This window comes from Culex quinquefasciatus, chromosome 2 (genome assembly GCF_015732765.1).
Source record: "Culex quinquefasciatus strain JHB chromosome 2, VPISU_Cqui_1.0_pri_paternal, whole genome shotgun sequence".
NCBI lineage: Eukaryota > Metazoa > Arthropoda > Insecta > Diptera > Culicidae > Culex > Culex quinquefasciatus.
The window spans coordinates 47351850-47363810 of record NC_051862.1 but is presented as its reverse complement, the minus strand read 5'-3'; the positions used below and the strand labels follow the sequence as shown (position 1 = coordinate 47363810).

The 11961-nt window shown below is 34.2% G+C and overlaps 1 non-coding gene across 1 annotated transcript; it reads right to left on the bottom strand.

Moving 5' to 3' along the window:
- Window positions 1–263: 263 nt before the first annotated feature.
- Trnaw-cca lies at window positions 264–335 on the bottom strand. The gene has a single exon. It is a non-coding gene; the product is annotated as a tRNA-Trp (tRNA).
- Between the last annotated feature and the right edge of the window lie 11626 nt (window positions 336–11961).

Here is an 11961-nt window from a genome sequence, read left to right as displayed (position 1 = left end):
TTCCCTTTTTTCATTTTCTTTAGAAAAAAAACAGAGTGTTAAAAAAAACTATTGCAATCTATCAACAAAATTTTACCAACAATATTTAAGAACGTTTTTTTTAATATTCAAAAAAGTAATTGTGGAATTTGATATAAAAATCAAACATGCAAATTAAGTTGCCATTAATTTTTATTTAAAGAAATATAAGAGAAACAAGAAAATTGAATAAAAATTCACAAGCCTGGACATTCGATATTGTGAGAAACAAAAAAAGAGTCTTTTGACCCCGACGTGATTTGAACACGCAACCTTCTGATCTGGAGTCAGACGCGCTACCGTTGCGCCACGGAGTCATGTTACTGGATAGTGCTTATATTGTTAACTTAGTAGCTGTTGAAATTTTTAACACTCATAGAAACAATTACTGAATTAAGTTTCTATTTTTTTAATATGTTTTATTAGTTTTTTTTATATTGCTCTTGTAATGGCTGTCCCCAAGAGAGCCAAACCACTACAAAGTGAAGACCCAGACATGAAAGCCCAAAACCAACCAAACCAGCAGGGTTGTGGATGCACTTATTAAATGAAAACAACTTCAATATCGACTTTAGAATGTCTACGAAAAGATAACCAAATTATTTTTATAAAACTTAGTGACGACAGTTAAAAACTTAAAAAAAATATTTTATTACAGTGCTTCCCAACTATCTCCTAAAGTTACTGTGTATTTTGCACAAAGTGCCGAGGGTACGCGACGAAACACCAATCCAGTGGCGGATCCCGGACAAGCGGTCGTCGTCGTCGTAACTCTGCAACATCAGCGCCAGTAGTCATGTAACGAAACATGCTGCTGCTTAACGAGTAAAAGGCACAAGAAAGACAGACTGAGAGAGCAGAGGTTACACCAGGAGACGAAAGGAGATAAAGCATCAGGCGCCCGACGACGACGCCATTCAATTATTTTCCTTCAATCACTTTAATTTTCATCTTTCCTTTCTTTTTTTTTCCTCACTTTTCACTTTTCCCTTTTCGGAGAACATGTGTTTGTATGTGTGTGTGTCTTTGCAAGTTGTTTTTCTTTCTTGCAATTTCGTAGGCCTGACTTGGCTCCATTTTCCCCCACTTCCCCCCTTTCCATCCACTATTTTCCCTTCAATTTTCAGTGCAAAAGGGCCAAACCAGTACCAGCGACGACGACGACGGCGTTTTGCCCTTTTGTAACCAATAATAGCACTCCGGGCAGGCAGGCATCGTCATAGATCAGTCAGTTGCTCAGCTGGTGGTGTAAGTGTACACTTGCTGCTGTTGGATGCTGTGTAGTGTGCTTGCTGCTGCTGCTGATCATACGAATAATGATGGTGTTGTTACTTACAATCCAGTGAGCCCCTTTTGGGTTCGGTTCATGTGCGCCAGTGAGGGAGTGGAGCAGAGCGGTTGAGAGCAGAGTTTGGTTACATTATGATCTTGGAGGAGGGTCGTCGTTGGAGGTGGGGTATTTAGAGAGGTGGAGAAACGTTCGGAGACTTTGCAGAGGGAAAAGTTTATCGACTTTCGTAACGTTTGATGTTATTGAAACTTCATTCTCACCCAGTTTTAAATTTTTATTAAGTTAAATCATATTATTAAGACATTTATGTTTTTTTACTAGCTTAACCTGAACTTTTTGTCAAAATCAACCAAAACTGATAAAGGTTTAAAACGGTATGCATCAGAATATTAGATTCAAATGAAATTAAATTTGTGGAAATGATGTTTTGTTATCGTAAAAAAAAAATAAAAAAATCATTTTTTCATTGGAAATTTTATCAATAGAGCTCACTCACAGCGGGAAAAAAATTAGGAGACCCTTTTTCTGTTCTCTCATACCGATAAAATTAATGCTCAACAAATCAATAACAAGATTTTAAGAACAACTTTGACCCAACTCCACTTTTACAAACAAATAGTGAAAGGATGTTTATCGTTATGTTTCTTTTTACAGTCGATTTGTGCTCTTGAATATATTTATTTTAAGCAAATTACAGAATATTTATAGAAAGTATCAATTTTTCATAGTTTTTTATTTTATTTTTCACATTTGGGAGTGTCTCCATCATGTTACACACCGTAACGCTTTTTTAGATGAATAAAAAAATCATGTTGATAATATCGCAAGATAGCAGTTAATCGATACTTTTGAGAAAAAAAAACATTTTAGCGAAAACTAAGGTGTCTATCCCGGGAATTCCCGGGACAAAATTCTCGGTATTTTGTTCAATACCAGGAATCTCCAGATCCCGAGATTTCTTATATTTTGTCCCAAATTCCCGAATTAAAAAAGTCTGGAAATTAATTTTTGGTTGTGGAAATAAATTATCACTTCAATAGTTATTTATCGATAAGAATTTTATAGCATCAATATTTGTATTCGGCATTTAATTTGGCTAATCAGGGAAAATTGTTAACATTTTAGATTGAAGATCTGCAAAATGCCTAGCGCTTTATTCATTTTTGATTAATTCCGGTTAAAACAGAAACAGAACAACAAAATCAGTACTCCGATTTCCACATTCATTGCTCAAAAATCTCCTGTACCTATTCAGACTGTAGTCCCGAATATCCTCAGTTTACGGTAGTGACTTAAGGATAATTTGAAAAAAATTGTTTTATATAAAACATGGAATTCTAAATTTATCCAAAATATTACATTAACTGGTATCATTTTATTTGTTTTGTTTCTTGTTTTTATTTTTTTAATTTTTTAATGATTTTTTTTCCAAGTCATGTTATGTAAAACTTAATACATAAATAAAAATATAGAAACTAAAGAGACTTATTTAATTTTAATATCATTGGATTAACAATTGTGGTTGATTTATAAATTCAAGGCAAAAATTAATTTTTAATTTCTTTCAAGCTATCTAAAAAATGTTGTCCTTGTTTGGATAGAATTGTAGATATTCACAAATTGATGGTTTCGAGTAATTCTATAATGTAAAGCTTGAAAAACTTAGCAAATATAATAAAAACATTGTTTCAAAAAATTCCCAGGATCCCAGGAATTCCCGATATTTAAAAAAAAATTCCGAGAAATTCAAAATCCAGGAAAATTGAACGCCCTAGCGAAAACGTTTTTGTGAAACTTAACATGGACTTGTAAATTGATCAACAATTTCATTTCAGAAGATTATCCGTTTTGCATAGATAATCTCAAATGCTGTCAAATAATTATCCATAGTTGAGCAAACCTAAAAATCATTTTTTTTTCTCCGAAATGCAGTTTGGTGGCATAAACTATGAAAAATATTAGCTACAGCCTAATCAAAAAATCAAAAAAAAGCTACAGCCTAATGCTACATTTAAAAAAAGTTAGAGAAGTATTTAAAAGACCAATTTGTGATGTTACAGTTTCTGAATTTGGTAATCTATAAAAGTATAACCAATTAACATACCAGACATTCTGATACAAATTTTCAAAACTATCGATTTCAAAATTTGGTTGCACTTCGTTTCACAGCTAATTTGCTAAAAAAAAACTTAAGAGACAATAACATTAAATAATTCAAATGTTAATAAAGTTCAAGACAAAATAAAAAAATCAATTGTGCATGAAAACTCCAATTTCATAGCACCTATTTGAGTGCTGAAAAGTAGAACTTTTAGCATTTGTATGGAAATGTTTTACTTTTCGATTATGCTATTTTTGGCGAAAAAATGTAATTAATTTCGACATTTGAGATTGACAGTGAAAAAATAGTTTCACAATGGAGTAAAACTGACTCTTTCTTCTTTTAACCCTCTACTGCCCAAATTTTGTTTCGAATATTTTTATTTTTCCCGTGTTCAGGAGGTCATTTTGAGGAACTTTTGTTGTACGAAAAACTTTACTTCTCTTGTTTTTTGTTTCTCTTCTATAATTACATTTTGCCTATGTTATTTTTTCACTGTAAAAGACACTTTTTAAATTTTTTGCTTGTTTTTCACATTTTTGGCTACAAAATAGCACCATTTTTTACTTATAATATAGGAAATGTTAGTAAAAAACACAGCCAATGTTAACCCCTATGAAAATGACATTTTTAAAAACAATGGCAAAGTCACATAAAACAAGAAAAAAAAATTTCAACCAATACGTACATTAAAAATTGAAGAGTTCTTTTTTGTTATGCTGTTTAAAGATTAAAATTGGTTGAAAAATGGTTTTTTGGCGATTTTTTAAATCGAAGCCTGTCTAAATGCCGAGTTGTTTTTTTTTATTCATAACTAATTTTTATTAGGTGCTGCGACCCGGTTGGGACCGAGGATCAGAGGCGGAGTTGGGTTGTAGAAGGTTAAGTAATTTTTGGCAGCAAGATAACTCAAAGTTTATTGCGCCCTACATTGAGAAACAAATTTTTACTCATAAAATAATTCGATTAACACAATTAAATCAAAATACAAATTTGGAAAAATACTGTTTTTTTAATTAATTATAAAATTCACTTTTCCTTCCGATCTAAAAGAAAAATGATTTTTTCAAAATCTGATTTTTGATAAAATGCATCACGCACTGTCACTTACCTACGATTTCATCGTTGCGTGGTGTCTTGCATTTTGGGCAAAATTGAGTTAAGATTTCTATTTTGTGCAGCTCACCTTTGACTTTCACAGATCCCCAAAATTCAACATAAATAAAAAAAATAAAAACAAACAAAATCTCGAGATATTCAATTAAAACCGAAAAAAAACTTCGTGCATTTTTGTCACTCTTCATATGAAAAAAGTTTCAATTTTGTCGTGCTATCTTGACACAGCCTGAAAATTGCTGCAAGTGCGACTACTGGCCAAAGGGATTTCAGGTTAGAACGCGTTTGACGCACGTACAAGCCCGACTGCCGTAAACAATTGTAATTCTAACTCGGGACTCTGGCAACCAACCAAACTTTGGAACAATGCACAGAATGGTCAACCAAACAAAACTTGTTCGTTATTGTTTACATTGAGTGCTCTAATTTGTTTTTTGTTTATTCATGGTAAATCATTAAGAGCGAGCATCTGAAAAAACGAAAAACTAAACCAAAGTGGCCCCCACCCCGGGCGTTACTGATTAAGGGTGCTGTGACTTGATGGTGATGCTGTGCGCCGCGGAGAAAGCCCTACAAAACAGCTTCTCTCCGCTGCCGGCCAAGATATAGGCTCTGCTGAAGGAAAATCACATTTTCGGTCCACACTTGGTTCGTCTCGTCGTCGTGATCGTGTATGTATGACTGTGTGTGTGCATGTTGTGCCATTTTATGCTGCTGCCCTTTCCACCAACAACAGCAACTAAAGCAGCTCCACACAATAATCAGAAATCAGCTGGACCTCGGCGCGTAACGTCGTCAGTAGGAAATTTATGCTGTCTTGCAAGGTTGGGAGGGGGTGGTGGTGGTGGGTGACCCATTAGGGTGTAATATGGTTGTATGGAAAAAAATAAAGTTGTCCAAATTTAACTAGCACAGCAACTTTTTGGTTCCTCATAGAGTCCTTATGAACTCCCCAAAGTTTGGTAACGATTGGTTTAGTCCCCACTTTGCGCAAAGCGATTCAATTTTCCATACAAATTTGTATGGGAAAAATATTTTTTTTTGAATTATGATATTTAAAAAATCCACGTTTTACGCTATATCAAAACCGGATTCATATTCGGATGCTCTGGAATGTGCTCTACAACTTTCCCGAAGAGAGTATGGTGCTAACTTGCTCCTATAAAAGATACAGCGTGTTCAAAACTCGTCTAAAACGTGTTTTTTGATCGAAAAACACGTTTTAGACGAGTTTTGAGGACGCTGTATCTTCTTTCAGGAACAAGTTAGCACCATACTCTCTTCGGGAAAGTTGTAGAGCACATTCTAGAGCATCCGAATATGAATCCGGTTTTAGTATAGCGTGAAACTTGGATTTTTTAAATACCAAAATTCAAAAAAATGATTTTTCCCATACAAATTTGTATGGAAAATTGATTCGCTTTGCGCAAAGTGAGGACTAAACCAATCGTTCCCAAACTCATGGATCTAAGTAATTCCATCAATATTATGAATTTTAATGCTCGCTCTTTAAAAGCGAAAGAAAATGAATTTTTCAACTTTTTACGAGTTCATAACGTGCATGTTGCTGTTATAACCGAAACATTTTTAAAAACTGGCACTTATTTGAAAAGTGATCCAGATTATAAAGTTATAACTAATAACCGAATGAATCGAAATGGCGGTGGAGTTGCAATAGTTATCCACCGTAGTATGACTTATAGCACGTTACGTGACTTTAAGTTAAAAGTTATTGAAAGTTTGGGCATTGAACTTGAAACTTCTTTTGGGAAAATTATGATTGCAGCTGCATATTTGCCTTTCCAGTGCACTGGGGAAAATAAAAATTATTTCAAAGGGGATTTGAATAAACTTACTCGGCATAGATCTCGATTTTTGATTATCGGTGATTTTAATGCCAAACACCAATCTTGGAATAATTCTAAAGTAAATTCCAATGGTAAAATTCTGTTCAGAGATTGCACTTCTGGTCTTTATTCGGTTTTATACCCGAATGGGCCAACTTGCTTTTCTTCTGTTAGAAATCCATCAACAATTGATTTGGTGTTGACAAATCAAAGTCAGTATTGTGGTCCTTTAGTGACTCATGCTGATTTTGATTCTGATCATCTTCCAGTAACTTTTTCACTTTCTCATGAAGCAGTTACCAGACCCAATAGTTCTGTGTTTAATTACCACAAAGCTAATTGGGACAGGTATCAGCATCATATTGAGAATAATTTAAATCATGATTTTGTTTTAGAAACCAAAGCTGATATTGATTCAGCCTTGGAATCTTTAACTAATGCAATTTTGGATGCTAGGAATATTGCTATTCCTAAAGTCCAAGTCAAATTTGATTCTCCCATTATTGATGACGATCTTCAGCTTCTGATTCGTCTGAAAATGTTCGCCGAAGACAGTATCAACGTTCTCGTGATCCTGCACTGAAGCGAATTCAAAAGATTTGCAAAAGGTTATTGACCACAGATTCACTCTCCTGCGAAATGAAAAGTTCGCAAGAGATGTCGAACAAATTAAACCTTATTCCAAACCTTTTGGAAACTTTCAAAGGTTCTTAAGAAACCTCAAAACCCATCCCTTCTTTAAAAGATGGTGATAATATTCTATTAACTAATGGGGAAAAAGCTCAAAAACTTGCTCAGCAGTTTGAGAGTGCTCATAATTTCAACTTGAATGTTTTGAGTCCTATTGAAAATCAAATTTCAATAGAATTTCAGAATATTGTTGAACAAGAATTTTCATCAGATGAAGTTTTTAATACGGATCTGAATGAAATAAAATCTATTATCAAAAAATTTAAAAATATGAAAGCCCCTGGTGAGGATGGCATTTTTTACATTTTAATTAAAAAATTACCAGAAGCAACTTTAACTTGCTTGGTCAAAATTTTCAACAAATGTTTTGATTTGGCATATTTTCCCAGTAGTTGGAAAAATGCCAAAGTAATTCCGATTTTGAAACCGGATAAAAATCCTGCTGAAGCCTCAAGCTATCGGCCCATTAGTTTGCTTTCATCTATTAGTAAATTATTCGAAAGAATAATTCTTAATAGAATGATGACGCACATTAATGCAAATTCAATTTTCGCTGATGAGCAGTTTGGATTTCGCCTTGGGCATTCAACTACTCATCAGTTGTTGAGAGTTTCAAATTTAATTCGAAGCAACAAATCTGAGGGCTATTCTACTGGCGCTGCTCTTCTAGACATAGAAAAAGCATTTGACAGTGTTTGGCATAAAGGTTTGATTGCGAAATTGAAAAGGTTTAATTTTCCGATTTATATCGTGAAAATTATTCAAAATTATTTGACGGATCGTACTCTGCAGGTATGTTATCAGAATAGCAAATCTGATCAACTACCTGTACGTGCTGGCGTCCCTCAAGGAAGCATTTTGGGTCCAATTTTATACAATATTTTTACTTCTGACTTGCCTGATTTGCCCCAGGATGTCAGAAATCACTTTTGCTGATGACACAAGCATCTCCGCCAAAGGCAGAAGCCTTCGTGTCATCACAAGAAGATTACAAAAAGCTTGGATATTTTCAATTCTTATTTGAAAGAATGGAAAATTACTCCAAATGCTGCAAAACTCAACTTATTATTTTCCCTCACAAACCAAGGGCTGATTTTCTTAAACCAAAAGTCATCACATTATAAAGATGAATGAGGTAAATTTAAAGTGGGAGGATCAAGTGAAATATCTTGGACTTGGTTTTGACAAAAACCTTACTTATAAGGATCACATTGAAAGTATCCAAGTTAAATGTAACAAATATATTAAATGTTTGTATCCACTTATAAACAGGAATTCTAGACTTTGTCTCAAGAATAAACTGTTAATTTATAAACAAATTTTCAGACCTGCCATGCTTTATGCTGTGCCGATCTGGACAAGCTGTTGCTTAACCAGGAAGAAAAACTTCAGAGGATTCAGAACAAAATTCTGAAAATGATTCTGAAACTTCCTCCCTGGTTCAGCACCAGTGAACTTCATCAATTAGCCGAAGTTGACACTTTGGATGTTATGTCCAATAAGATAATTGATGCATTTCGACAAAAATCATTGCAGTCTTCAGCTGCATTGATCCGCTCTTTATATAGTTTATAAGTTAGTTTTAAGGTATCCCTTTTCCCTTTTGTACATGTAGGACCTCCTACATTTGAAATCACTGAATAGCGAAAGCTACAATATTTCATGAATAAATGAAAGTTGCTAGTATTTAAAATTGAGGTGAAAAGTCATCGTTTGTGATTGGACACTCAATAATATTTTAACTGAATGAATGTACATGGAAAAGAAATTTGAATAAATATAAATTTAAAAAAAAAAAAAAAAAAAAAAAATCGTTCCCAAACTTTGGGGAGTTGTTTAGGACCCCAAAAGGAACTAAAATAATGCTGTGCTGGAAAATCGATTTTGATATTACACCCTAGTGACCCATAGCGAGGGGAAAGAGGGTGGACCGTTCGTCGTCGCCAGAATCCATCTCTGCGTCTCTCGTTGGCTCGTTTTGCTCGTGTGTGTGTGTGTGCACTTTGTTGACCGGAATAAATATGTTGTGTCAGAGGCAAGTAATTGAACTGGTTTCGCTGCCTCCCAGAGCTCCAACTTGCCCTTTTGCCCTAACTCAGGCCACACTCAAATGTTGCAAATAAACAGAGCGAGTGTTCGGTTGGGGGGCGGGCTGGGTGAGTAAATTGACAGTTTAGGTCGAAAATGGAGGATCGTTTGGATATTTTTGAAAATAATGATATTTTTCAAGCTCTTATCTTGAACTTGTATTTATATTTTTCAACCCAGAAAATCATTGTATGGGTTTGTGTGTTTTAAAGTGAAGCAAAGTTCAGAAAAGAAAATATCCAACAAAAAAACATTGACATTGGGTCTGGGGGGTGAGATTGGGTCAAAGTGATTTTTTACGGATATTACCATTTCTCAGGTTCTTCTCAATGAAAATGAATTCAAAGGGTTGTGTAGGGGACATCTTAAGATGACTTCGCAGAAAAAATCTCGTTCCTAGGACAAATCCTGTTATTTTGGCAGCTGTCTAAAGTTTAGGTATGTTTTTGGCCAAAAATTACCTCTCGAAAAATCAAATGTTTGTTTTTTTTCAAATGTTTGATAATCTCCACTTCAAACATTGTAGCGTGTCAATACGATTCCCTCGAACAAGAAACACTGTTGGATGACTTGTTTTTACCATATCGTTGTATTTGAGCATCATTTTAGTTTCATTTGACCCAATGTCACCCCCTCTAAGGGGTGAGATTGGGTCAATTTTCAAACAATTGGCATTTGAGGTAGTGTTCATCAAAATCCACCATATTTTGGGAAAATGTTAGTTAACTATCTAAGAACAAATCTACGTTGAAAGATTTTCGATGTCATTTAAATTGTTTTTGTTATTAAGAAATTTCGAGAGGTGTCTCGTTTTTTGACCCATAGTCACTCCCACTGACAGTATTCACTTTTCATTGATGATAAGTCTTTCTTCCTTTATCCTTTTCCTGAACAATATCAGGAAGTTTTTTTTTTGTATTTTTATCATGCTAAGAATAAATGTTTTTTGTTTATTTTAAAAAAATAACGCAAAATAAACAAACTCAAACTTGATAATTTGCAACAAAACTGAGTTGACATGAACTGAACATCCAGAGAAAAAAAAACTCGTTAAAACACCTCTTTCTACCATAACCCTCACAGTAGCGTGGTTCACGGATATTTGAGAAAGACAAAAGTGTTCAATTTAGTTTGCATAAACCTGAAATTTAAAGTAGCCAAGAAACTAGCCTGAAAATTTGAGCTCATTTGGTAAAGGTAAAGTTTTGATCTGAAGTTTATATGGAATATTAATGAATTTACTATGAAGAATTTTAACTTTTTACATCTTCTGATAGAACATTTCCCAGAACCCTTTCAAATTTTCTCATTCTTAAGTTTTTTATTGGTTTTGATCCGGAGAACAACTTTGTAGAATTGAATTGATCCCGAAAAGATACAGGATGTTTTTTAGTTTACCTTTTTCAGCAAAATTTCAAAAAATCATTAGTTAATTAGTAGGAAACTGCTGTATAATCTTGAATTAAAAAAAAAAAATATACGGTGCATTTATGTGCTAGCCCACAGGACAGAGCAAGAATGACACGCAATACAGGGCAGAATGGAATTCACACAGAGCTAGCAGGAAATTGCAATTGATCTTGTAAGTAACACTTCTTAAGAAAAAGTGTACGATACATTATCGTGTTAAAAATAATGAATTAACATGAATTAAACTCTCGTGAAGCATGATTAAGGAGGAGGATTTCTGGAAAAAAAAGAAAGGCTTCATCCATAAAGTACGTCACGCTAAAATCAGCCAAAATTTACCCCCCTTCCCCCCTTTGTCACACTTTTCCTATACTTACAACACTCAATGCCACACTTGCTCAGACCCTCCCTCCCCCCCTAGAGCGTGACATACTTTATGGATGACGCCAAAGTATAAAACTGAAAATGTGAGAAAATCACAAAGATTAATTTGATTTATGATCTGATTAAGATCAAATTCAGTTGTGTTGGTTTCTTGTTTTTGATTTTTTTTGTTTGTCAATCATTTCGAAATCTTGGAAGACGATGCAGCTGTGTCCACATGTATCAGAAAAATATGTTTTTGTTTTTGAAATTAAATGTATCAGAATTGAAAAAAAATTATCAATTATTCAGATGAAACTGGCTCACAATATAAAAAATCGGTTTTATATGATCAATCTTTCAAACCGTGTGGCAGATTTTGAAGTTTTTGCTGAATGGCACTATTTCGCTACCGCACATGGCAACCCATGAGAATTATTTCATCTACTACAGCCAGCTCTACATTTATTCTTCACCCATAACTGGGCATCGGCATACGAGAGAATAAAGAGCACGATTCGGTAGTAAAATGGTACTGTGTGCGGACTGAGAGGATAAATCCCGAAATTACCGAGAGCACTTTACTCATGGGTTCATCTTCAAAAAAAGTTCATCTATCAAAAAAAAAGGACCGGTACCGAGACTCGAACCCAAAACCTTCGGCAGATTGAACCGTGCCTTTGCCGTATGGGCCACCGCGGTTCGGTGACAAAGTAGCGGTCATGTGTCCATATAAGCCACTCAATAGGATGAACTGTACCAATGAACGAATGAACACGCGAGAGGACTATACTCTCGCAAAATAGCACTTTCCTCACGTTTCTTTTCGTGAGGACTATCCTCTCGTTCTTTAACTTTGGGTGATTGCTTTAAATAAAAGAAGAAATTAGGAATTAGGAAAAATATGAAATTATATTATTTTCATATTTTTCCTAATGATATGAAAATGATAAAATTATATTGTAAAAATGCTGTAGCATTTGCAAATAAATATTAAAAGTTCAAAATTTACATAATATGGTTCAAAGACACTGAGA